Here is a 22160-nt window from a genome sequence, read left to right as displayed (position 1 = left end):
ATATGTGGATGGCCGGGAGCCAGTTGCCTCTGTTGAGAACTGCAGTGCTGGCGTCGACTGCAGTGCTGGCGTCGACAGCAGCAGTGGATGACTGGATGACGGGTTTTTATTTCCACTGTGTCTGAAATGTGCAATTAGCCTGGAGAGCGAGGAGAGCAGAAACCCCCTTTGTCCAGATGACACCTGGTGTGTGGACGAGCCCCCCCGCCCCCGTCTCTGGCTAAAGGATCTGCATGTTCAGGGAAGGAGACTAAGCCATTTTCTGGATTAACTCTGTGTTTATTTGTAATAAACTATTGTAGGCGCTACAGGAAAGGAACCCCAGAAAGTGGTCCACTGCCAGAATGATGACGACTCCTGGAACTTTCTCTGATTCTTATTCTCCCTCCTACCTTGCTCATCATCTTATGTATTCAAATCCTTCTTGTATTTATATAGAACAGCTACGATGCTTCACCCAGACCATTGCACATCATCACATCAGAGAGGAAGACACATGTGTGATTCATTTTCTTAAGCCTCAAGTCTAAGGATTTACCTAAGGACCCAGGAATGTCATGAGGTAAGTTTTGGAAGTGTCTGAGGTGGTCTGATGATTATCGATTGGCAGGCTCACCTCCTCTTCCACTAATTGGCTATGGGTTTGCATTTACAAACTGTGACCCACCGTGTTGATAATCTGATGGAACATTCTAGAATGTGGAGAAAAGTAAATGGATGGTCATGAGTGTGCTTACGCCCTGTGTAGCAGTCCTGGACACCGAAGGGAGGCCCTCAGGAGCCATAGAGTGTTGGGATGGGGTCAGGACTGGAGGGCTTTAAAGGTTATCTATGCAGACCCAGTCATTTTACTAATAGAGATCCAAAGAAGCTGTACTTTCTGTCCAGGGCTCCCCAAGCATTTATTTAGTTTCTCTCTTCATGTGAGGATTGATCACACTGCATCATGATTACTCACGAGTCTGTCTCCCTGTGCGTTCAGATTCTTCAGCTGTAAGTAACAGAAAACTCAACTCACACTACTTTAAGCAAAAAGGGGACTTGATTGGCTCAGTAACCAAAGAGTTCAGCTGGATCCAGAGGCTTTAACAATGCTCTTGAGATCCAGTCTTTCTCCGTTTTTCAGTTTTGCCTTCCATTGAACTGGCTCTATTACTCAGGCATGCTTTGCCTGGTGAGGCCAAATGGCTGCCAGCAGCCCTACAAATAGATCTTCCCAGCTCCAAATCCAGAAGAAAAAAGAAGACACGTTTGTCTGCTAAATTGGCTCACGTTGGCTGTGAACCACTCCTGAACAAGTCATGTGGCTCTAATGGGCCAGCCGTGGGGCACATGCCCTGAAGCTGGGGATGGGGTCAGTCCTACCTAAACTGCAAGGAGTGAGGGGGAGGGTGGGTGCTCAAACAATATCTAGGGCACCATTGTTATAAAGGAGGAAGAACTGGGGTGCCTGGGTGGCACAGTGGGTTGAACGTCCGAATTCGGCTCAGGTCACGATCGTGCAGTTGACAAGTTCGAGCCCCGCGTCGGGCTCCGTGCTGACAGCTCAGAGCCCGGAGCCTGTTTCAGATCCTGTGTCTCCTCTCTCTCTGCCCCTCCCCTGCTCGTGCTCTGTCTCAAAAATAAATAAAGATTAAAAAAAAAAAAGGAAGGAGGAAGGACAGAAGCTGAGCATACAAAGAAAAATAAATAGCTCCTGCCCTCCCAACTCAAACGTGAGCTCGTTAATAGAAAGACAGTGCCCATGAATTTTGCTTCTGCCCTGCTTCCTAGGGCATTCCTACCCATGACCAGGGAAGCAGAGACTCATACATGGTGACTATTGTGAATTTCTAGCTATGGGAACAGCTGGGCTAATTCTTAGTGTGAGGTTTTCACACCCTTGATATTGGTGACATGGTGGCTTCTGGAAAGGCTTAAAATCATCTATGCTTTTGGCATCGTGTCCCTTCCATTTAAACAATGTATTTAAGAACGTATTTTAACTTTGCTGTTCAAAGTCAGAAACGTCAACGGCCTTGGTTTTGGCCAACGCCATGTTCTTTGGCAAAGTGATTGGCACTTTGGTAGTTCTTCCTAACTTACAGGTATGCCAAACCTGTAGTTATAGTAGGGATTCAACTTGGCTAATTGCATTTGTACTGGACACATCTCACGAATATCTTCATATTCTTTCTGCTTTGCCTCCAGGCTCTCAGCCGCTCTCTCTGCTCAGTCCCTCCTGTGGCTTTCACTCGCTGAGGGCTGACATCATTCTGCAGCCTGACGCCATGCTGTCACACACCCACCTCTCTGGTTCTCTGTGACATCCTGGCTCCGATGGAATGCTGCCCTGCAGGCCATGGGCTGTGTCATAGGGACTAGATGGTTCAATCTGGAAGTGCGGGGTGTTAACTCCCCATGGTGCACTCATTGACCAATGGCAAACAGGAGATAGACAGGAAATTGGTAAAAACATTTCCTCTCCCTCCAGATTCTTTGAGGCCCACCGTGAAGCATCTCTTGGCCTTGCTTTTTATCCTTCCCTGCCTCGCTTCTCTTTCCTTTCACTTCTGTTGCCCCGAGACTATACCTGCCAAAGAAAGCAACAGAACTTAATTCCTGCTTCTGGCTCTGTTTACTAGGAAACCTGGTCTAACACATTATTTCGTTTTTATGTCCCATTTACTCTCAAAGCTGCAGAAGAGGGTTTTAAGTCCAGTCATCTTGATTGGCTTTAATAAAATGGGGGTTCTCTCTCTTTGCCTATTTGTAAGATGAATAAACTGAGGCACGCAGTGGATGTAACTTGGTTAACATTACAGGCTTAATCATTGGGCCACTTAAACACAGAATCTGAGTTTCCCATCTCCCCATTGAAGGTTCTGCACCCAATCACAAGGTAAGCCTCCATCTGCATGTACAAAGTGTTAGGGAATAATTGGGACAAATATCCCAATCATTCAAGCTAGGCAAACCAAACCAAAATAGCTACATAATTGAACTCAGTGTCTCCACTTCACATTGGGACTCTGGAAACAGCCAAAGACATGCTACCCAAATGTTGCCGTTGTGTTGTTATAAGTGCTCCTGATGGTGGTGGGTATGTATTTTTAAACAGCTCATTCCCATTTCTTTTTTACATTTGTTTTTAATGTTTAGTTTTTAGAGAGAGCACGTGCAAGCAGGGGAGGGGCAGAGACAGAGGGAGACACAGAATCCGAAGCAGGCTCCAGACTCTTGAGCTGTCAGCACAGAGCCTGATGCAGGGCTCGAACCCCCAAACCGTGAGATCATGACCTGAGCCGGAGTTGGACGCTTAACCGACTGAGCCACCCAGGCACCCCCATTTCTTAAAATATTTTGCATTTTGGGCCAAATTCCTTTGCTTTTTAACTAATGGAGATGAAAATACAGTTTCAGCAAAGGTAATAGACTCTTCACAGGAGGGGAAATGTCATGATACATAAAACATTTCAGACTTGGCTAGAGACGTAGTATAAACATGAAGGTAAGGTTAATTAGTACGTGTATATTTTGTGCTCTGGTGTCTTACTGATTTCAAAGTGACTCTTTGCCATTGTTACGAGTTTGCTTAAAATGAGCTTTTTAAAAAAGATCTGAAATTATACTCAAATACTTATAGAAAACCAGTAATAAAGAGGAATCAATTACAAGAAAAAAATTCTGGTGATAGGATAAGCTCCAATCCAAACCTAAAAGGAAGATGTGATGGTTCCTGAACTCTCCTCTGTGTGGTGGCTAATATTTAGGGTAGGGAGTGGGTGCTTGAGTTGCCCTGATTTATATAGAAATTTTTAAAATTCATAATTGTGTTATTTTGGGGATCCTACTCTCTTTCAAGTATTTTCATTAAAAAAAATTAAGTTTAATTTATTTTGAGAAAGATACAGAGAGCAAGTGAGGGAGGGGAAGCGAGAAAAGGAGACAGAATCCCAAGCAGGCTCTGTGCTGTCAGCACAGAGCCCAGTGCGGGACTCGACCTGACAAACAGTGAGATCACGAACTGAGCTGAAATCAAGAGTCAGAGGCTTAACTGACAGAGCCACACAGTTGTCTCAAGTATTTTAAAGTAGTTTTTAAAAAATGTTTATTTATTTTTGAGAGAAAGAGAGAGAGAGAGAGTGAGAGGCAGAGCACGAGTGGTGGAGGGGCAGAGAGCGAGGGAGACAGAGAATGTGAAGCAGGCTCCAGGTTCTGAGCTGTCGGCCCACCGCCTGACACGGGGTTCAAACTCACGGACCTTGAGATCGTGACCTGAGCTGAAGTCAGACACTTAACTGACTGAGCCACCCAGGTGCCCCGCCCCCAAGTATTTTTCAAGCACAGTTGAGGATCTGATGCTCAGAATGCAGGTGTTTCATCATGGCACTACCGTCAGCACAGCATACGTTCACCTGCAAAGACAACGCATCAATCCGGCAGGAAAGACACTCATGCACACAGGCAGCCCAAATTGTCAATGACACACCAACAGTAAGAGCACGATAGTGCTTTCTGGCACCCATTTAAAACTGCATGCGTGGTGACTGTTCTAGAACAACAGCCAATTATATGCATACTTCAAGTACTTAAAGTAGAAAAACTCTTGGCTTTAATGAATGTGCATCTAAAAGAACTGAAGAAAAGTTTTACTTTGCTCAATGTTTCCAAACCTATCAGTTTGGAAAACGATGGTTTTAGGTTTTTGATTGGCTCCCAGCTTGGATTTTGATTTTTTCTGTAGCTTGGGTCCTGGAACAAAGAGGGAAAATGATTAAGACTTCATAGAAAATCTTGATCAGGCATTCAGAGAAAGGCCACAGCTATATTCTGTCCTGGAAAGACCAATATGAAATACCATTCACATGATGTAGTTGGGAATTACAAAGAAGGACAGGGCCTAAGCCATGGTGTCCTTGTGGGAGAGACTGTTAGAAAGAAAGGCATGACATCTTTTATTTATTTATTTTTTTGAGAGAGAGAACACTGAGGGACAAAGAGAGAGGAAGAGAGAGAGAATCCCAGCACAGAGCCAGCACAGAGCCTGATGTGGGGCTCAACTGCATGAACTGAGAGATCATGATCAGAGCCGAAATCAAGAGTTGGATTCTTACGTGACTGAGCCACGTAAGGACAGTCCACGTTAGGACTGTGCCCTAAAGGCGTGATATCTTTTAACATCTCACCTGTCAACCTTTGCTGAAATGATAGGTGATGTGTTGATCAGTTCTCATGGAAATCTGAGAATTTATCACGTTCTGATCAAGTGTATGGAACAAATGGAAACCAAGATGAGCCAGATTCTTCTCTCTTGATTCTTTCATCTCCAGAGTCTTAGAAGAAACTTGGAAATTTCAAAAAGCTCTCTGTTTCCCAAGAAAGATAAGGAGGTTCCAGAAAGGAACAGCAATTGGCTATTTGGTGTTGTGAACTTGTCAACACTACTTGACAGAGAAGCAAATGGTGCAGAGCAAGAAAACTGAGCTTTGAACCTTGGAACATTTTCAAACAAAGATCTTCTGCCAAAGAATCTTTAATATCTATTACTGACTCTCAAATTATAATAAAAATACCATGAAATTCAATGAAACACATTCATTTCCAATATACAACAATGCTAGGCTTTTGGTCCCAATTAAGCACATGTTTTTCCAGGGCGTTGCGCTTTGTGAGAATTTGTTTTCTCACAAAAGGTTAAACAGCTCTTTCACATGAACTGCTTCAGTTTCTAAATGCATAAACCGTAATAAATGTTAAACGTTAGAGAAAAAAGATCATGGGACAGAATTTGGCGATTAGCTCTTTCTGGCTGTGGAAGCACCATGATACTCAACTTCATTTTGGAATAAGGTAAACTTTTTCTCATTACTTAGTTTAAGGATTTACTGGACACCAGCATCTTGAGAAAAATCATCTGTGGCTGGTTCATTTCTGTGCTGTTCCAATCCAGCTTTTGGGCTCCATGGCTTGTCCAGCCCTCAGCTGAGCTAATGACAAATGCTCATATCAGGGATGCATCATTATTAACCTTAGGAACAAGCTGAGCCATGTTACTTTCTTACCTCTTCCTTTGTTCCGTTATCTCCTTCCATTCCTTCTCCTTGTATATTTAAGAGCAAAACAAGTGTTTGAAAGTTAAAGGGCACAATATTTTTCAAAGCCAGTCAACTGTATGAAAGAAACAAGGGAAATCTTACATATTTGGATTAAATTTATAGTCCACTGCTATGAAGAAGGCACTCAATGCTCATTACTCCCAACCAGAGTTAATTTTATCTTTAGAATGACTTTACTTTTCTTAGTTAAGTTCCCTTTTAAAAAGCCAGTCTTCTCCTAGATAATGATTATTCTAGTAAATTCATTATAATCCATGAGGTCTGGGAAAGTGAAGCAAAGATTAATGTGCCTGTGTATCTTTAATCCCTGGTCTAAGATCATTGTTGAGGTTCAGGGTCTTGGAAAAATTTAGCCTTATTACTGTTTAAGGATCTGACAGCCAGCTGTCTCTGTACTTTTAACAGATCAATTCATTCATTTTTTCAAATGAGCTTTTCCAAAATGCTTCTGTGCAGTGCCAAGAATATACTTCTCATATTTAAATTTAAGGCTGATATATTGGATTTCTTTTCTTAGTCAATTATTTTTGTTTTTTCCGATTCATTCTGTATCTCAATTCCTTCCAACTTATTGCTGTTTTATCATGAGGGCTGTGAATGTGGCTAATAGAAAATAGTGGATAATTTTAAAAGTAATGAAATTTACCTTTGAATATGGGTATATATGATGTTTTAGAAATTCGTAACATTCCAAGGAACATGTTAGAGCCATCCTCACAGGATTTGTTCCAGTGGGGATTACAGGTGGTCATTCAGATCCTCAGTTCCTGTCCCACTGTGGAGAGAGACAGAAAGACAGAACTCTTAGCACAAGGCAACCTGCTAAGTAAACATTTATGTTTCTGGCTCAGCATTTTCCTGAGTTGGTGAGTAGGGAAGAAGTTAGGTATTATTATGTTGAGTGCCTCTTACCGAGTCTCTTGGTTTGCATGGGAGAGAAAATGAAAGACAGAAGAGTGGTGTTTAGGATAGATTTTATTGCTCTTTTATAAGAATCTGACAAGAGTAGACTGGTTCGCAGTGGGGGTATCCTCACACATAAGTAAGAGTGAATTGTCTAAACTTATATAGAGTCTAAATGGTAGCAACCACTTATTCCATTGAATTTGAACTGTAGCAGGTTTGGTTTAAGGTTATTCCCAATGTAACCGGTCAGTGGAAGTTACTATAAGAATATACAATCCACAAAGATAGTACCCAATGGATATTATACACCAGGAAGGAAGCCTTACTGTCATCGAGGACCCAACAGACCATTTAAGTCCTGCTAGCACACTGCAAAGAAAAAACGGGAGAGACACAGTCCCTGATATAATAGATGGTGGAATGTGGGGCCAGAGAGGGCTATGTCAACCTCTTGGTTGGGTGCAGTCAGGAATTCCTTGAGAAAGTAGTAAACAAAGATGGTTGTCTTTCCAACACAGATGATTTGATATTCAGATCTCATACTATTGGGCCTTCCACTGAGAAGCATTTGGAACCCGTTGTCTGTGGTAAGGCCAGAAGTGTGAGCATCTCACAACACTGGATCTGAAATCCTTGTGAAAAATCATGAGGAGGAGGGATGGGGTTATGGGGCTTTGGAGGGTGATGTGGAGCCCCTGGATGGGAACCCAGGTCGCCATTCAGCACCCAGGAGCTCCAAGCATCTGCTCACTCGGGGCTACTCCAAGTGACATTTTTGAAGTAATCCATCCTGAGCGAAATGCTCCCTGTATCTTTTTAGATAGTAACTGAAGTCTATTTTCGGTGGCACTCCCCCCCCCCCCCCAGGAATTTAGATCTCTTTGTGTGTATCCCTGCCTATCCGCCCAATCCCTTAGGTTGGTTTCCTCTCAGCTTCTGCGATGAAAATGTGCAGAGATCGCAACCAAAGACCTGCAAAGCAGTTTGGAAATGTTTATTCGTTAGTGAACCCTTAGTGTCTCCCATGACTGCTGCAACTTCTGTTGGTACAGATGGCAAAGGGCTGGCTCCTGAGTGTGTCTTCCTGAGGCCATAGAGCAGGAAGATGACAATCAAGTCACCTCTTATCATGCTGCCCACTTGCTCCTCTGCATAGAGCCCCAGTGCCAAAAATCTAGTTCATTCCAAATATCCCCAGGCACAGTCTTCATGTAGGTGGTACATATTCCAAGACCCAGCATCTGGATGCCTGAGACCAGGGTATTGCTGCGTGGATGGACTTCAGCCACTCCAGATGGGGTTTATGTTCAGGAAGTATGGGACCCCCGCAGAGCCTTCAGAATGAAGGAGGAAATAAGAGACAGAAAAGAGATAGATATCATGGCCCTGGCAGCACAGAGAGGGCTTTATGTACATGTTCTTACAGGATTTGGCTAAACATCGTGTACGGTTTATGTGAAAGTGGGAAGCCCTGTAATCCCTGTCCCTGAAGCACCATAGAAGTATTGCAACAGAAAGGCCAGCCAGCCTTGGGGCTTGGCAGTGGCTCTCTCCAGCACTCAGTTTGGTCCAAAGTGCTGCCATTACCATTTGGATGTAGCTCCCTGTAATGTGCAAAGGCTACCAGGAAAATGCTTGCAGTCACAAATGCTGCCATCACAGGACACGGAAAGACAACCACGTATCTTTGTAGGAGGCCATCATGGCTCGCATTTACCTCCCTTGTTTGAGGCAGAATCCAGAGAGGGTAGAGAGAGGAGAGGAGGGGGTAAGAGGCAATAAGGCAATTTTTGCCAGTGAAGCCAGGAAGCTCAGGTAAACGCACCCCTTCTTTGTCGTTTTGGGTCTTCAGGGTGATCGGCTGAGGCCGAGGAGTCTTTGGGGGCGAACCCAAGTTAGCTTGTGTGTGTGTCTGGCCTTGAGGAAAGGAGAGAGCAAGGCAGAAAAACAAAAATGGGAAGTGGTTGCTTGGAGCTGAGTTTGGCTTAGGGTTTTGAACTCCGTTTGAGCCTTTGGGCTCCAAGCAAAACTCAAGGGGGAACGAAAGCCACAGGAACCCAAACAAGGCTAAGGCTTGGCAGGAAGCCCTTTGTGGGGCCGAGGGCTTTTCACACAGCTCTGCCTATGCCGGCCTTTCGGTGGTGGGTCCACCTTCCACCACAAATAGCGTTTCTTTGGGCTCGTGTGAACCAGTCATTGAATGTATTCAGTCAGGACTTCAGTTTTCCCAGAAGTAGAACCCCTCTTTGACACCTAAGACCGTGTCCTTGGCTGGCAAGTTATTTACCCCGTAGCCCAGCCAGGCAAGGAAATGATGTTTTTGTGAAGCAATTCACCCTGGGGTTGAAGAGATGCGGGGGGTTGTAAAAGGAAAATATGAGCAGAGATTTGGAGCTGAGACTTAGACTCTGATGGGTGAGCCCCCTGCCCACCTCCCCCCCCCCTTCTCTATAATAGTCCTAGAAAAACAGAGGTGATGTCGTCATAGCAGCTGCTGATGGCCTGACAGACAGTTTCCGCAGCGCTACATGAGGCCCTTTGGTGTCCCTGTCAGGAGATTGGCGGCTGAATGACACCAATGAGGCCAGGCCTGTATTCCCTCTGGGAATGCCGCCCTAATTGATAGACAGAAGGCAAAGAGAAGGATTGTTTTTGAACCTGAAAAGAATCCCCTTTTTTTCTCCCTAAAGCTCATGCCCCCACTCTCCACAGCTCTATTTTCCCCTCCCCCCGACACTTTTTTTTAAAGGTGTTTTGTTCCCGAGCAGTTACAGGGCTTAATGGAACCGAATGACTTTTACCCTTCACAATCTGTCAGTCAAAAGCCCGACTCCAGGACTGTTAAATAAAGTCCTTTCAGAGGCAGACAGGAGAGGAATGTGTCAGTCAGGCAACAGACCCTGTTGTGTTTTAATCTGTCAGAGGGGTGATGGGGGAGGGCAGCGGGCCCCAGGCAGGGCACATTCCCAGCAGCCGTTAAGAGGCCTTGACAAATCCAGGTGTGGAGCCAAAATGTCACCCAATCACCCACATTCTTGAGGTGTGGGCTCAGAGCCCCCAGGCACTCGGGTGTGCAATCAACTATGAGATGTTTGGGCAAACTTTCAGCACAGGCTTCAGACTAAGCATTTTTAACATAAAACCAACCACTAAGTGCTGGGTATCGGTACAAGGCATGGCTTTCAAATTAATATCCCGCTTAGCCGCGAGCCCTGCAGACAGTAATCCTCCAACTGAAGGGCCTTCACGTAGACTCCAATTCCAAACCAATTTTGCAGAGCCACTTTCGTTTTTTTCTAATACTTTCCCTTCACATTATATGACAATCCATTAATCTTGCCCATTAACTTAAAATTGCTGGGCAATTTTTTTTTTCTTTGAGAGCTCTGAACAGTTGCTTTTGTTCAGTATGGATTCAGAGCTTTCCATAATAAAAAATGTCTACCGTTAGACATACTAATGATCTATTCCTTATGTTTCAGTGACATTTCCTTTAAGGGATTAAAAAAAAAAAGTTGGAAGAGGATGAGGGTAGAATGGAAATGGGGCAGAAGCGGTGGGGAAGTTAATATTTAAACAAACAGGGCTTGTTCTTATCAGAATGCTACAAAGTACCAGTGCAGATATTTCTGCAAAGGCCAAAGGCCCGAGTGTTAGGGCAGGAAAGCCACCCACCGACCCAGACAAGTGGCTTGCTCATGGCGGAGGGGTCGGCGGGACAGGAGATCCGCAGTGTCTCAACTCTGAGGGTTGTTTTGGCTCAGGGGTACATGTGGGCATATTATTTATTACTTGCTTGCTTTTTTCCCTCTCTTTGGGAGACTTTGCACAAAACAAAGGAATTTCTCCCCATTCCCCGGTTGTCTTTCCTTCCGTATGCCATCTTCCACCTCCCAATGCACAACTCCCAAGATACACAGAATGAGCAGAAAATGATGTCTCTCCTCTTTTTCCCCTTTTCACCCCATGCCCAGAGCCAGGTATCGGGGTGTCCACCTCCTAGCCATCCCTGGGGCCATTGTTGATACTTGTGTGTGTTCATAGTGTGATGAGAAATCCCCCCACCCTCTTCTCTCTTTCCATCCCTCTCTAGCCAAAACAGAGAGGCTGTGTTTTCTTCTATCCGTGCATTCGGGCCTCTAGGGGTAAGCCGATTTTCGACGAATTAAAGTAAGATGTGAAAGGCCTCTGGCCTGGGCTGATAAAACTGTCACGTTGAAGTAGTTCTAAACATGGTTAAAACAAATGTGGCACACTTCATGTTACTGGAGCTAAACATTTGCCAAAGAAATGGATGTTCAGCATTTTGCTACAATATATAAGCCTGGAGACTCAAAACAGGCGAACCCGGTTTTGCAAAGCAAACCAGCTTATTTCTGCATTAGGGTGGAGAACCGCACTTCTCCCGAGTCCACTGATAAAGTTCTGGAAGCTAATCTCAGAATCTATTGCTCCTCTGCAGTTTACATGGTGCTGAGTTAGATTGGAGGCCCAGAGGAAACTTCACGGGAGCAATCTTCCTCTAGAATATTAATGAAGTCTTCAACTTCAGCCCTAGAAATATGTGCACTGAGGCTTCTCGAGTTCATCCTTCACCGATTATTAATGATCTGCCACCCTTAGAAAAAAAGCCATTTCTCGGCTCCCTTTCTGCCTGCCTTCCTTTCCCTCCACCTAAAACAAACATTGCATCTGGGGCACTGCTGGAAACACAGGGGCCTTCTTCACAAGGGAAACAGTTTTCCTTTATGCCTGAAATGCCAACGGATACCGTGGCTTCTGTTTTTAACATTAATGGCTACACAAAAACTTGCAAGCAAACCCCTACAGCTGATAGAAATGCTTCTTGAAATGGCAGTGTGTGCTCTAGTGGGAAAGAGAAACCTCTAGATAAAGCCCTCGTCCCTCCAAATTCTCTGTAGGTGGCAGTCAGAAAGCTGCTCTGGCTAAAACGCAAATAAACACACAGACGAACAAATAAACAAAAATAAACCCCAATCCTACTTGTTTATCTGGCAGTCCCCAAGTTCAGTGAAAGCCCAGTGAGGAGCAGTTTCTCATCCTTCCTGGGCCATGTCTACAGCTGTGGATGGAGACAGGCAGAGCCTGTTGGTAAGTCACGCCCTGGGGCAGTGTGGTGACACTCTCAGCGTTGGACTGGTGGTGCCCACATATGACCCAAATCTCCTGTCCCCTCACTTGCAAAAGGAGCCCATCCTTTGGTTTGTTGGTGGCTGGACAGAGCAGTCACATATTGGCCATAACATTTCTCAGCCTTCACACTTAAACGATTCTTATGAAACCTACATCCGGCTAAGTTTTCATTCGTGATGACACAGTTTCCTTCCTAGAGTTGTACATGGAAGCAACTGGAAGCCGCATTTGAAGGTGGTTGAAAAGTCCCACTATTTTAATATTCAGCAACTTCAGTTAGAGCAATAACGTGCTCTTGGAGTTTCATCTGAAGATGTCAAAACCAGATTACCAAACAGCCTGAGGAGCTGTCTCCATGGGCAGAGCCTGGGGAAGTGAGACACAAGTTTGCAAATCAGTACGTCAGTGACTCAGGATTGGCAACAGACTCAGAAACTTGGCCACCGCTTGTCCAGTTCATTTGTTATCAGTTCTTACATGATTGATTTCTTTCTTTCTTTCTTTCTTTCTTTCTTTCTTTTTTCTTTCTTTCTTTCTTTTTTCTTTCTTTCTTTCTTTTTTCTTTCTTTCTTTTTTTTAAGTTTTATTTATTTTGAGAGAGAGAGGGGAGGGGCAGAGAGAGGGAGAGAAAGAGAGAGAGAGAGAGAGAGAGAGAGAGGCTTCATTCACACTGTCAGTGCAGAGCCCAATGTGGGGCTCGAACTCATGAACCATGAGATGGTGATCTGAGCTGAAATCAGGAGTCAGACGTTTAACTGACTGAGCCGCCCAGGCGCCCCAGTTCTTATGTGACTTCTAGTCAAATCAGATCATCTTTATCATCAATTATTTGAAAATAATAATTTTAGTAATGTTTATTAATTGTAATATGTTGATTAGACATTATATTATGGTGTAACAGTAATAATATATGCTGGACGCACTCCACCTACATTCTCTATGCTTATCCTACTTACACCACAAAGACACCTGTTTGTGGGCGGTGTTTACAGCAATTAAGGGAATGACCTCTGGTGACAAACCGTGTGCTTTCAAACACGGGTACTGCCAGTTACCGCGTGTGATCCTCATCTATAAAACAGGGGTGATAATGGCACGCACTTCACAGGGCTTTTGTGTAACTAAATGAGTTCACATGTGGAAAGCCTCTAGAACTGTGCCTGGCACGTCCTAAGTGCTGTGTAAGTGCTGTTACTTGTTATTGTTTGGTTCCACTGTGTGCAGCCGGCATTAATCACTCAAGACGTGGTTTCCACCAATGGGAACAGCGTTTTTTTTCCTCCCCATGACTTATTCATTCCCAAACTGGAAGCCTGGGTGCCTTGCTCTCCGAGGGCTAGCATTCTTTATCAACAACAACAGGCACTGGCCTGACCGTTGACCACTATCCATCCTCCAACTGTTCTGTTGGTGTATAAAACAGCTCCAAAATGGCGGCAGTGAATTTCTTGTGAGAAAGTGGTTTTTTAAAAAATTTTTTTTAATTTTTTTAATTATTTTTGAGAGAGAGAGACAGAGAGAGAGAGAGATAGAGAGAGAGAGAGACAGAGAATGCAAGTGAGGGAGGGGCAGAGAGAGAGGAAGACACAGAATCTGGAAGCAGGCTCCAGACTCTGAGCTGTCAGCACAGAGCCTGATGCAGGGCTCGAACTCGATAACTCCAAGATCGTGACCTGAGCTGAAGTTGGACGCTTAACGCACTGAGCCAGCCAGGCGCCCCAGGAAGTGGTTTTGAAAAAGCTTCTGGGGAAAACTCCTTTGTGAGCAGACAACCCTGAAGGGACAGCCATTCCCCCAGAGTCATGCTCAATGAATCCCCTGTGCCGCGTTCCCTAGAAGCGGCTGAAAACTTCTGAGGAGCCACAGGATGGCACCTTGTTCTCTGGATCCCTGTGTGTTCTTCTCACTGTGCAGTCTCAGAAGTGCTGGGCCCGGCCCTTGAGGCCATATTCTTTCAAGATGTTTGACCCTGGCCATTAAACCTGTCTTGGTTCTCCCCCAGGCTGCCCTTGATCTATACTGTTTAGTGCCACGGCAGGATATTAAAGTGGCACCCTCTGTTAAGAAAATAGTCTTGAAACTAGAGAAGATCTCTTAACAGGGCACACAGCAGAGCGTGGTTGCTTAGTAAGGGTATTCTTGAAAGCCAAAACCCCTTCCTTGGCCCGCCCTGGGGTGTTCTCAGACCATCTTGCATAGTGGATGAAGTCACACCCTTTGGGCTGCAAAGCACACGCGACTTCTGCCAGGACACTGTGCCTGCTGCCTCCTAACTGCGACCAGATCTGCCACTCGCCTTTCAGAAAGACAGCTAAACTTGCCAGGCGTGGCCCGCTGGCCTGTTTAATTGAAAGACCAGACCACGCTGAATTTAATCCAGCTCAATTCAACAAATATTCATTGAACACCTCTATAGGCCTTTAATCACTTATTTTCTTTCCTATCAATAAATCGCTGGGTACATATTGCCATGAAACAAGAACATCTACAGAACCAGACTATTTTAACGTCATTTTCTGATAACCTTGGTCCTCCCCAAACGAATTCGGAAGTGCCTGTGTTTTTTGGCTCATTCTAGAAATGGAATGTGGCTTGCCCTCTAGCTCTCACCTCTTGCAGGTTTGCCTAGGTGTGGTAGGTTTGGACTGGTGTCCATACACAGCTTTGTTTGGTTTGGGGTAAAGTAAGGGGCGCTTGAGTTTGAACCTTGACCAGGTCTGACCTGGTCACAGGATAGTCTGTACCCCTTCCTCCCAACAGGAAGCAAGCTATGGATCCATCCTGTTCTTAGGGGGGCAGGAGGAGTGGGGGAGGGTGGCACTGTCCAAATTAGAGTAAGTGGTGAGCTGGTCTTTCAGCCTCATGAACACCAACTTTGTAATAAGGACCTAGTTCGTTAATCAGCAAATGAAGTGTTTTGGAGCTCACGGGCAGGATGGTGGGGGCACTTGAGGACGAATGAGCGAGACAATACTGGACATCGTAGTTTTGTCTGCCTCTCTTCTCCTTCCGCTGGGAAATTTCTTCGTCTCTATCCTAGGTGTTTCCACTGGATTGTTTGTTAATAATAGAGCCTCATCCCTGGCTGTCTTAGGCAGTTAGTGGTGCTGTAACACAGTGTCATAGACTGAATGGCTTTAAGGCAACAAAAATTTATTTCTCACAGTTCTGGAGGCGGGAAGTCTGGAATCAGGTGCCAGCGCAGTTGGGTTCTGGTGAGAACCCTCTCCAGGTTGTAGACTGCCGACTTGTATCCTCACATGGCAGAGAACAGAGACGAGCAAGCTCTTTTGTGATCTTTATAAGGGCACTGACCTCATTCAGGAGGGCTCTGTCTTCACAAACTCCTCTCATCCTAATTACCTTCCAAAGGCTTCCCTCCCCAACACCGCCACACTGGGAGGTGGGTATCAAGATACGAGTTTTGGGGGTACGCAGATATTCAGTCCATGATGCTGACCCTGGGAGTAGACCCATGACCTAGGCTTCGGCCAAATCCAATCTTTCTCTCACAGGGATTGGGCCCAGCCTTGGGCATACGGCCTAAGTAAGGTCAATCATATCCTTCCATGGGAGCTGGTATATGGGCACTGGGACAGATTTAGGGCCTCTTGCTTTTGTGTGTAGAGAAAGCCTGTGATAAGAGAATGAGGCCAGTATACAATATACAAACGAAGAGAGGTAAGCAGAACAAAGAGATGGAAAGAGAGAGAGAAAGAAAAAAAGGACATTGTTATTATTTGAGTTCCCGTGCCTAAAAAACCCCCAACCTTTAACTTCCTAGTTTATGAGCCACTAAATCTACTTTTCCGTGTAAGGTTGTTTACATTGGGTTTCTTTCACTTTTGATGGAAAGGTGCCTGACTAACATATAGGGTTTAGGGACCAATAGTACATACAAGGTTTAGCTATTCCTCAACTAATGACTTGGCTTTGGCAATCTCTTAACTGATCTACATACCTCTTTCCTCACTTGTAAGTGGAGTTAAGTGTGGCTACAGTGGAGGGCACACAGTGCCTCTTAGGAAATGTATGTGGAATAGTAGGAATAATGTATGTGGAAAGTAGCTAATAATATAGGGATAGTATTGGGTTTAATCCTATGAAACTTCCAATATATGATCATGTTTTGTCCTATAAAAGAAGCAGCTTCGTGTGGTTAAACTGCTAGCAGATTTCGTTTACTGAGCAAGTAGAACCCCATTGTCAGTTAACATTGATTGTGAGGACCTACTATGCACAGGCTTTGTGCTAGAGGCTGTGGGGGAATTAAAGGTGGAGAATACAAGGTCCCTGTTCTCAGGGAGACCACAGCCAGTGAGGGACACACAACTTACTAAGAAACCATTGCTAAAGTGTTGGCCTCACCCTAGAAACTATTGAAAAAGTCTAGTGTTGGCTTTTTTTTTTTTTTAAGATTTCATCTTTATCAGTGAAATGTGTCTCGTACAATCTGAGAAGGATGTAGATAGTGTCAAACTGAAAGAAGAACTCTGACATCACACTTCCTAGAACCCCTCCTTTTGCAACTTCTCTCTTTGAATCCCTTTGGAACTGTCACTCGTCAGCCCAAAAGAGTCAAGGATCAAGGAAAATGCTGAACACAAGATGCCTTTTCAGTCATCTCTGTGCCAATTCACCCTGTCTGCATGAGAATTTTCGCCTTTTGTCCCTTTTGTCTGGGAAAGAACCAACTTAAACTCTTATCTGTGCTGGCTCAAATCCCCAATTTACATCAAGCAGAGGCTGAAGAATAATAATGGGACACAGCCAACGAATAATGCAAATTTTGCTATGACTTTAACCCACACGTGACTGGGTTGTCCCACGATGTGGCATTTGAGATGCGTTTTTATGCCCATATTTCTTGCTGTAGATTTCTCGACATGGTGCAGCAGTCTGGTGTGACGGCTGATTCTAAATACCTCAGTTTCAGGATGTTTGTCCATCAATTCTCCTGCACATAATGTGTACTTAAGACAGAGCCAGAGCCTTGCAATTTGCCCAAATCAGGCTGGCTGCTGATCTCATGTAGGAAAAGAATCACCCACGGAGAGCACAGTTCTCACCCTTCTCTGAGCTGCCATTTGGTTAGCTTTCCTTTGCTGACTCACTGGGGCCTGAGGACTTCTTCCTAGGAAGGGAGTCCTTCTCAGCTTTGAGTAAACAGCATTCTCTTCTTTTTTTCTTTATTTTAGGTCCTGTTTCCTCTTTTTACTTAAAAATGTCACCTTCGTGTGAAATAACCTGCTATTTTGCCAAACCGGTCTGTCAGTATAAGGAAGCCTGGGAATGCCTTAGGGGACCTATAGAGTAAGTGCTCTAATATATGTACGATGGGCTGAAAGTAAAAATGCGTGTGGGAAAGGCCATAGTCACTAGCATGCAACCCTGATGTTTGGGTTTATCTTTTGTAAATAAGAGAGATGTTCTTCTTCTACGTGTACATAAACACAACAGTTTAGTGTAACCCAAACTGTGCTGTGCGGCCTCAGAGCTCCTGTGGCTTTGCCAAAGCCTCATGCTCGTGTACACACATTTCACACGGGGCCCTTCCCGTTGCTAAAGGAGCTCAAGTCATTTTTTTGTGAATGTCCTGTGATTGGCAGGAAGGCTGGCTGTTGTAAGTATCATATTGTTCCGTGGTAGAGAATATATTTTATTGCTAGTTCAATAGCATTTCACAGTTATTAAGCCAGAGTCATTGTCTCTGCAAGCTCCCGAAGGCTCAGAAACTTTGGGGCACAGGCAAAAAAAACCCCACACATGCTCAAAACCTGTCAGTTATCCCCATTGTCCCACTGTGGCTGTCATACTCTGCCTGTGGTGTTTAAAATGTTTTGGGGGAAATGTTGAGAAAGTGGATTTCTAAGCATATCATGTATAGCCATTTTTTTTCATAAATAAGAATTTATCAGAAATCACATTTGTTTTGCAACGCTTGAAAATAAAAACACTTGAAAAATGGCACACCTATATTATTACAACTGCAGATTTAAGCAGGTAGATTTAAAAAAAAAATGCTTGCAGCATTAGCAGATAAGGCCAATTTTCTCAAAAACTCCAAGATCAATGCCTGCCTGAAACCATGGCTATGCCCAAGTAAAAGGATCCAAGCAGGAGATGGATGGATGCGATTGGGCGGGGAACACATATATTTCTCTGTAAGTAAGAGCTCCCCCAGTTTATCTAGCAGATAATGAAAATATCCCGGGTGGATGACCTTGTACAATTGGCAGGTGTTAGGTGACAACTGAGAGCTTTGCCAGGAGAAAAAGGCAGCCCCCTTGGACAAATCTACGAGCTCCTGTGAGGAGACAGTGTGGGATCTTGGCTGTTTCTGTAGGGCAAATGTGACATCCCAACAGGAGCACATTGTCTTATGTGGGTCACCCCCGGTAAGAAGCACTTAGGATCTTCCACAAACACCCAACTTCCTGGAAATTTGATTAACATTTTGTTATTTTTCCTGACAGCGCTGAGCCGGTTCCTGCAAATTTTGCCCTCTTCAGCTCTTTGTGTACTTTCTGTATTGTTTTCTTTTTCTTCTTTAGACCAGAGTTTGTGAGGCCCCGAGGACCACACCGACACTGCAGTCGGTGGATGTTCAGTTAATCTTCTGCCGAAAGGAAAATGTATTCTTATTTCTCTTCAAGTGCCCGTGGCAACAACAGGGTGTGGGCAGAAACTTGTGTTTATCTAAAGGAGAACAGAATAGCTATGACCTCTCTTAGCACTTCTGGCCAGCTCTTCTCTAATGATGCCACTCTATGGCTGGTTTCTAATATTTTTCTAGAAGTAATTGCAACTTTAAAGGAACATACTCTGTTCCCTGTTTAGAGGAACATGCCTGGGAGGAGATATACCCAAATGGTAGATGGTTATCTTTAGGGGGTTAAGGTCATTTTTTTTCTTTTTTTTAAATGTGTTTCTGTATATTCTGAATTAGTACTTACACTAAAAAAAGGCGGCGGGGGGTGGTGGTGGGTATTTTGCCAACAACCCTTTCCACAAGCTTCTCAGTGTTTTGGTGATTTTTAATGGGGTTACTTGTAAAAAGATTGTGTCTCCAAAGAGGATCTGAGTATAAGGGCTTAGTCTGCTACCTACATTAGGGCATCACTTTGAATAAGTCAGGGTTCCTCACATAAGATAAGACCAAAACCTACACTGGTAGAAATTATGGCAAGAATCTAATGGCATGACGTATGGAGAAGACTATGATACATGTAAAGTGCTCCTCGGTGGGAGGAGCAACAATAGCAATCATTTGTTTGCAAGGAATCAATGGGGCAAATGTAGACCAAAGAATCTGCAACAAGGGAATGTGCACCCTGGTGACCTGAAACACACAATATTATACTTCGGTTAGCATGGATGGAAGAACCCTTTCCAGGAGCCTTCCAACTTGTGCAAGCAGTTTAATATTCTTAGTACCAGCTTCCAGCACTGTTTTGTGAAGGGAAAGTGTGTGTGTGTGTGTGTGGGTGTGCGTGTGTGTGTGTGTGTTGATAACCACAGTGCCCACATGTAATACACAGGGACATCAAACAACATTTAAAAGTAATCATTGAGGTGCCGGGGTGGTTCAGTTGGTTAAGCATCCAACTCTTTTATTATTATTATTACTACTATTTTTTGAAAACTTTTTTTAACGTTTATTTATTTTTGGGAGAGAGAGGCAGAGTACAAGTGGAGGAGGGGCAGAGAGAGAGAGGGAGATACAGAATTCAAAGCAGACTCCAGGCTCCGAGCTGTCAGCACAAAGCCTGATGCGGGGCTAGGACCACGAAGTGCGAGGTCATGACCTGAGTTGAAGTCAGACGCTTAACCGACTGAGCCACCCAGGCGCCCCTATTATTATTTTTATTATCTATTTATTTATTGAGTTTTATTTTATTTTATTTATTTTTTAATTTACATCCAAGTTAGTTAGCATATAGTGCAATAATGATTTCAGTAGATTCCAGTGAATCATCCCCTATGTATAACACTCAGTGCTCATCACAACAAGTGTCTTCCTTAATGCATCCAGCTCTTGATTTCAGTTCAGGTCATGGTCTCCTGGTTTGTGAGGTCGAGTCCTGCATCTTTGGGCTCTGTGATGACAGCACAAAGCTGCTTGGGATTCTCTCTCTCTCCCTCTCTCTGCTTCTCTTCTAGTCCTGCTCTCTCTCTCTCGAAATAAGTAAACACTTAAAAAAAGGTAATCAATATATAAAACCCCACTACCTGACTGATTCAAGGGGTTTTTAAAGACTGTTTTATGTGGGGCCAGAGGTTTGGTATGCTGTCACAGAAAGGTAAAAATCACTAGAAACAGAAACCAAAAGCAAACAGAAATAACAGCCGTCTCTCACAGAACACCCAGCCAATCTGCTGAATGAAATAGCTCTCTAGTGACCCAACTGCAGTGGTGTTTCCTCGCTGTAAGGAAGAAGTGGAAGACAAGGCACGGCCGTGGTGACGATAAACTGTCTTCTGGGAACAGAGGCATGTTGAAAAACCAGTGCGTATGTGGGAATACCTTGACTGTCCCTGAAAACACTGGACACTCCCCGGTCTTGTCGAAGATGTCCTGTCTGCACGGGCTCAGAATCATGTTCAACACAGCCCACGTGCTGGAGCGGGGTGCTCATCTCAGGTCTGGACTGTCCAGCAGGGAAGGGGTTACGCGCAAGAGTGATCAAAGATTTAAACTGTCATGTCGACAGTAAGCTGGGGGAACAGGCTATGCGGGGGCCTTAATAAATCTGCCCTTGACTTATGGCCGAACTTCATTCAGCAGAAAATTATTTCTGCAGCATATTGAGTGCCGTGCTCTGATGGAGACAGAAATAAAAGAAAGGTGGAAATGGGGAGAAGAGACTGGAAATTCAATCCACATGTGGTGGGGAGGACTCTTCAGTAAATTCTTTCTCAGATGAAATAAGAAACAGAATGTGTAAGACTCTCAGAATATGGTACATTCCTTTTACTAAAATGTCTTTGGGGAAGAACATGGGCAAGGAGTGATTCTCGGGAAAGACTGATATGGAGGGTGGGGAGGGGGAAAGAGGGAGAAAATCTTAGTGATTTAGACATGATTGTTCATTTATTTGTTAATTGAGTTAGCCAGGCTCTACTGAGTGCTTACTAGGAGTGAGATGTTGGCTATCAAGATGAGCCTCACGTCTTGAGGGGTTCACGGTGAAGGAATTAGATCCACTCTAAATTTGTCCCCTCCATCCCCAAGCTCAGTTCAGTCCAGCGCAATGGAGATGCTCTGCTGTCCAGAGGAGCAAAGTGCTGCAGAATCTTCTCTGAATAAAGTGTGAGAGCACTAGTCAGATTTTAGGTATCACAGAAACATCAGCACATTTTCCCAATTCAACATAAAGAACAGACTTTTCAATAATTTGAAAGGCTGATTAAAAAAAAAAGACATCTCTCTTTTTTTGATGTTTATTTATTCTTGAGAGAGAGAGACAGAGAGAGAGAATGAGTGGGGGAGGGGCAGAGAGAGAGGGAGATGCAGAACCCGAAGCAGGCTCCAGGCTCTGAGCTGTCAGCACAGAGCCCGACGCGGGGCTCGAACCCACGAATGGTGAGATCATGACCTGAGCGAAAGTCAGACACTTAACTGACCAGGTGTCCCCAGACATCTCTTTCTTAGAGGATATGTGATTTAAATTTTCTTATTGCTTTTCCTTATGACATTTTAGAAAGAGAAGAAAGGCTTAAGATTGGGGGACTCAGTATTTTTCAGGCCAATTCACGAAGGCACAAAGAGTCCTTTCAATACCAGACCAAAGATAATTTGAATTCAGGAGACAGTTTAGGAGGCAAGACTTGTCTTTCTCTATCGGTTTTGAAGCTATTGGGAAACACTCAAGAAGATAATGAAGGCTTTTCCTCTTGTAAATAATTTATTCACTGTTTGTTTGTTTTTGTCTCCCTATACTTTCATTCCCAGAGCTGTAATGAGTTTTAGGAACAGAAGGTGTCAGATATTGGCTTGTT

At 44.3% G+C, this 22160-nt stretch overlaps 1 long non-coding RNA gene across 2 annotated transcripts in view; it reads left to right on the top strand.

Annotated features, from left to right (window-relative positions):
- The first annotated feature begins 446 nt into the window (after window positions 1-446).
- The window catches only part of LOC109263853 (uncharacterized), a 77023-nt gene continuing 55309 nt past the window's right edge, over window positions 447-22160 (top strand). The window contains exons 1-3 of one of the 2 annotated variants that reach the window (XR_008420351.1): window positions 447-562; window positions 12024-12116; window positions 17357-17471. This is a non-coding gene — a long non-coding RNA (uncharacterized LOC109263853). The remainder of the gene's footprint in view (window positions 563-12023; window positions 12117-17356; window positions 17472-22160) is intronic. The other variant, XR_002078424.2, reaches the window with a different exon arrangement.

This window comes from Panthera pardus, unplaced genomic scaffold, assembly GCF_024362965.1.
Source record: "Panthera pardus isolate Hobbes unplaced genomic scaffold, ASM2436296v1 HiC_scaffold_8, whole genome shotgun sequence".
In the NCBI taxonomy this organism is placed as follows: domain Eukaryota; kingdom Metazoa; phylum Chordata; class Mammalia; order Carnivora; family Felidae; genus Panthera; species Panthera pardus.
The sequence above is the reverse complement of the archived record's forward strand: the minus strand, read 5'-3'. Positions and strand labels throughout refer to the sequence as shown.